The sequence below is a fragment of the Oncorhynchus gorbuscha genome, unplaced genomic scaffold (genome assembly GCF_021184085.1).
Source record: "Oncorhynchus gorbuscha isolate QuinsamMale2020 ecotype Even-year unplaced genomic scaffold, OgorEven_v1.0 Un_scaffold_1009, whole genome shotgun sequence".
Lineage (NCBI taxonomy): Eukaryota > Metazoa > Chordata > Actinopteri > Salmoniformes > Salmonidae > Oncorhynchus > Oncorhynchus gorbuscha.
In genome coordinates, this window is record NW_025745923.1 from 74,243 (window position 1) to 80,242 (window position 6,000).

General features: G+C 38.7%; 1 protein-coding gene across 1 annotated transcript in view; it reads right to left on the reverse strand.

The window, feature by feature from the left end:
• LOC124020967 (sialoadhesin-like) overlaps window positions 1–3,279 on the reverse strand; it is a 62,288-nt gene extending 59,009 nt beyond the window's left edge. The window contains exon 1 of the mRNA XM_046336281.1: window positions 3,223–3,279. The gene's annotated coding sequence lies outside the window, so the exon portion shown is untranslated. The remainder of the gene's footprint in view (window positions 1–3,222) is intronic.
• Between the last annotated feature and the right edge of the window lie 2,721 nt (window positions 3,280–6,000).

Sequence of the window (6,000 nt, forward strand, 5' to 3'; positions counted from 1 at the left end):
CTCATATGCTGGTTGATAAAATACCTGTATTTATGGTTTAACTCATATGCTGGTTGATAAAATACCTGTATTTATGGTTTAACTCATATGCTGGTTGATAAAATACCTGTATTTATGGTTTAACTCATATGCTGGTTGATAAAATACCTGTATTTATGGTTTAACTCATATGCTGGTTGATAAAAAATTTATGGTTTAACCTGCTATGATAAAATACCTGTATTTATGGTTTAACTCATATGCTGGTTGATAAAATACCTGTATTTATGGTTTAACTCATATGCTGGTTGATAAAATACCTGTATTTATGGTTTAACTCATATGCTGGTTGATAAAATACCTGTATTTATGGTTTAACTCATATGCTGGTTGATAAAATACCTGTATTTATGGTTTAACTCATATGCTGGTTGATAAAATACCTGTATTTATGGTTTAACTCATATGCTGGTTGATAAAATACCTGTATTTATGGTTTAACTCATATGCTGGTTGATAAAATACCTGTATTTATGGTTTAACTCATATGCTGGTTGATAAAATACCTGTATTTATGGTTTAACTCATATGCTGGTTGATAAAATACCTGTATTTATGGTTTAACTCATATGCTGGTTGATAAAATACCTGTATTTATGGTTTAACTCATATGCTGGTTGATAAAATACCTGTATTTATGGTTTAACTCATATGCTGGTTGATAAAATACCTGTATTTATGGTTTAACTCATATGCTGGTTGATAAAATACCTGTATTTATGGTTTAACTCATATGCTGGTTGATAAAATACCTGTATTTATGGTTTAACTCATATGCTGGTTGATAAAATACCTGTATTTATGGTTTAACTCATATGCTGGTTGATAAAATACCTGTATTTATGGTTTAACTCATATGCTGGTTGATAAAATACCTGTATTTATGGTTTAACTCATATGCTGGTTGATAAAATACCTGTATTTATGGTTTAACTCATATGCTGGTTGATAAAATACCTGTATTTATGGTTTAACTCATATGCTGGTTGATAAAATACCTGTATTTATGGTTTAACTCATATGCTGGTTGATAAAATACCTGTATTTATGGTTTAACTCATATGCTGGTTGATAAAATACCTGTATTTATGGTTTAACTCATATGCTGGTTGATAAAATACCTGTATTTATGGTTTAACTCATATGCTGGTTGATAAAATACCTGTATTTATGGTTTAACTCATATGCTGGTTGATAAAATACCTGTATTTATGGTTTAACTCATATGCTGGTTGATAAAATACCTGTATTTATGGTTTAACTCATATGCTGGTTGATAAAATACCTGTATTTATGGTTTAACTCATATGCTGGTTGATAAAATACCTGTATTTATGGTTTAACTCATATGCTGGTTGATAAAATACCTGTATTTATGGTTTAACTCATATGCTGGTTGATAAAATACCTGTATTTATGGTTTAACTCATATGCTGGTTGATAAAATACCTGTATTTATGGTTTAACTCATATGCTGGTTGATAAAATACCTGTATTTATGGTTTAACTCATATGCTGGTTGATAAAATACCTGTATTTATGGAAAATATGTTAAAGGGTATTTTGTTTTTAAATTATATTTTGAATTTGATTGGTAGAATTATGTATTTCATAAAGTTATCGGAATTGTATGGGAAGGTCTGCTCAGTACAAGATTACAACCAATTGAACACAGCATTACCCCCAAAAATGTAGTCGCTACATTTATTGTTATCTGTGGTTGTAAACATTATTTTGAGTTGATTCTGTGAGGGGGGAGGGGTGCCATTTGTTTTACAGTACAAGGGGAGAGTCGTGTGAAAATATGATTAACTCTGTGGAGGGTTGTGCATTTAGTTTTTCACCTTAAGATGGACCAATTTCAAACTGAGTAGGGTTTGTCCACATTGTTGTCATAGTTGCTGAGTTCAGTGTGAATGGAAACCATAGAAAAGCATCCCTCAGTGAGGTGTGAAAGATAACTATTTAAGTGAAGTGGAGACGCCTAACAGAACACACCAGAACAACATTATGATTCATAACCTTTTAGAAATGTCTGTAGATTGATAAACAGAGCAACTAAAAGATAAGAATGAGACCATACCTGCTACAGACCAGAGAAAGACCCCCAACACACTTCCTGCTGTTCTCAAGGCCATTGTTGCATCTCCCACCCTGCAGTCTTAGAAACATAAACAACAACTCACTCTATAGCTGGTAAGTAACTCCACCTGATACATTGAAGTATAAACTGTAAATGGGGTACAGGACCTCATTACTGAAAATGAACCAGGATCATATTGTGTTGTATTGTGCTATATGGTTGTCTATGTGATTTTTTAAAACGTTTTTTATTTGACCTTTATTTAACTAGGCAAGTCAGTTAAGAACAAATTCTTATTTTCAATGACGGCCTGGGAACAGTGGGTTAACTGCCTGTTCAGGGGCAGAACGACAGATTTGTACCTTGTCAGCTCTGGGGTTTGAACTCACAACCTTCCGGTTATTAGTCCAACGCTCTAACCACTATGCTACGCTGTCTGTAAGTCTATTCCACTATGTATGTAATGTGTGTGACGTGTTGCATGTCTGTCTACATCTGTCTATTTAACCTGACATGATGTATGATGCAAAAATAATTTCCTAATGGATACAATAAAGTCATCATCACCACCACCATCATCATCATTAACAACAACAATCACTTTCTACATTGATTGTTCAGAACCGCAGATATAGGAAGATCAATGTTCTATGGTCCGTTAAGCTGTACAGCAGCCTAAAGACTAACCATCAAACACACACACACACACACACACACACACACACACACACACACACACACACACACACACACACACACACACACACACACACACACACACACACACACACACACACACACACACACACACACACACACACACACACACACACACACACACACACACACACACACACACACACTGCAGTATTACAATGTTTGTCTGCATGTCTTTTTTACCCTGGTTAATCATCTCATCACTATGTAGATCAACACTCCTACACTGAGACACTTTATGAATACTGACCCTGATGTAACAACCAAAACACAGCTCAAAACATAACAACAAGTAAAATGATACATTACCCTTCAAGTATATGACTTATGACTAAAAACAAATAACTCAAAACTATATATTTTATTGTAATTACAGTACTTACAGAGTGAAGTGAAGGGGAGAGTCTTGTACAGTGAGTCAACTGACTGGTAGTGTGTGGGAACTGTTAGCAAGTGTCAATTCTGTGGTTGATACATATTTATAGTAGTCAGAACACAAGTAGCTGATGCAAAACTGTCCTCTCCTTCCTTTAAGTCATTAATATACATGACATGTAGAACAGCAAGTCAGAAAAGAAAGATGAATGTATTAGAGTGGACGTACATTTCTATAATGGACTAAATGTCCCCCATTTCCACTTTCATTTAAATACAGCACCATGTTAACAATATGTTGACTATTCTATATGGAATGTTTATAATATATTAGAATGTGTTGCCTTGTCCCTCTGAGTTCTACTTGGAACAGGTCAAAGTTCCATTTACATTTGGTCAGTTCCATGATGTCATTCATTCTATTCTACAAAAACATTCAATTTACTCTCCTCATCAGCTGCATCAAAGTGGTACTGAAGGTTCCAGTGTTCTAGACTAGAGCTCTCCCTACTGGCATCTCAACATTACTGCACCATCCTAATAATAATGTCATCCATAATGTTGGGCTAATAACAACATTACAAACTGGAAATGAATCAGATAGAATGGTGAAACACAACACTGGCTACTTGACAAAGTCACATTTAATCACACAAACACTGTATGACAACATACCACCATCATATTATTATATATTGTTGACATCATCGTCTGCTGTATTGACTGCTTCTGTCTATATACTGTATAGTCTAATGTGGCCTGTTATCATATATAGTCTAATGTGGCCTGTTATCATATATAGTCTAATGTAGCCTGTTATCCATATATAGTCTAATGTAGCCTATTATCATATATAGTCTAATGTGGCCTGTTATCATATATAGTCTAATGTAGCCTGTTATCATATATAGTCTAATGTAGCCTGTTATCATATATAGTCTAATGTAGCCTGTTATCATATATAGTCTAATGTAGCCTGTTATCATATATAGTCTAATGTAGCATGTTATCCATATATAGTCTAATGTAGCCTGTTTATATATATATATAGTTTAATGTAGCCTGTTATCCATATATAGTTTAATGTAGTTATCTAATGTAGCCTGTTATCATATATAGTTTAATGTAGCCTGTTATCCATATATAGTCTAATGTAGCCTGTTATCATATATAGTCTAATGTAGCCTGTTATCATATATAGTTTAATGTAGCCTGTTATCCATATATAGTCTAATGTAGCCTGTTATCCATATATAGTATAATGTAGCCTGTTATCCATATATAGTATAATGTAGCCTGTTATCCATATATAGTATAATGTAGCCTGTTATCCATATATAGTCTAATGTAGCCTGTTATCCATATATTGTCACGGTTCATGAATCCACTGCCTCCCTCTCCCTTGTGTCGTGTGTCCTTGCTCATTCTCTCGTCGCCCTTGTGTGGATTATCTGCTGTGCTCCTTCCTACCCATTCCGGACACACTCCGCTGGATTTCTCAGCATGCTCCACTGAATTTCTCAGCACGCTATCATCGAAAGATGCGCCCTAGTCCCTGGGTCGGATTCCGTCTGAGTACAGTCTGTCTGTCCTGTTGCTGCTGTAACTGTATTCATTAAACCATCGTTGCTTGCATCTTGCATCCGCCTCTGTATTGTCACAGAACGATCTGACCAGACCATGGATGCAGCGAGTTCAACGAGTCTGACCGAATTCATTTCCCGCAGTATCACGAGAATGGATCAACAAGAGGAGAACATCTCCAGCACAGGTCGGGCAGTACAAGCCCTTGCGACGCAGGTATCCCAGCTGACCCAACAATTGCAACATCTGAGGGGTTCCGCTGCGCCACCTACACCGGCAGTTCAACCCGCCCCGCCAGAGCTGGATTCCCAGCTAGAGCCACGGCTACCGACACCAGAGGGTTATTCAGGTGATCCTGACTATTGCAGAGCTTTTCTTACGAGATGTTCCATGCATTTCTCGTTGCAGCCACGGACCTTCAACCGTGAACAGTCTAAGGTAGCATTCGTACTCACACTGCTATCAGGCAAAGCGGCTCTTTGGGGAACGGTGGTGTGGGCGAACCAGGACCCATGCTGCACCTCTTTCCAGACACTCTCCGAGGAGATGAGAAGAGTCTTCGATCGGGCCATGGCGGGTAGGGAGGCGGCCAGACTACTCGCTGACCTTCGCCAAGGAGACCGTTCAGTATCGGAATACTCCATCCAATTCCGCACTATGGCCGCAGAGTGTCAGTGGAACGAGGAGGCGCAGTGGGACATGTTCCTGCATGGGCTGGAGGACCGTATCCAGAAGGAGATTTATGTTCTGGACCTTCCCAGGAGTTTAAATGGACTGGTGGAGCTAGCCTTGAGGGTCGACGCTCGTCTGAGTCGTATTGGCTGCCGAGCATGCCCTAACAGACCGTATAACTACACGGAGGGCTGGCATGCCAGCGGCGGGAACACGGCCAGTTCAGCCTCCGCTCACGAACCCATGCAGCTGGGGAGAGCTCGCCTCTCCCGGGAAGAGAGGGAGAGGCGGAGATCCCAAGGACTCTGTATCTACCGTGGTAGAGCGGGCCACTTTATCCACTCCTGCCCGGTAAAAGATCAGGCCCGGTAGTAAGCATGAGGCTACTATCGGGTGGTGTCACCACAGAGAAGACCTCATCTACTCTCCTCCCGGTAAGACTAAGATGGGCCACCCACACGCACGACACCCAAGCCTTACTGGACTCAGGAGCAGAGGGTAATTTCATAGACTTCAAGCTCGCTCACAAG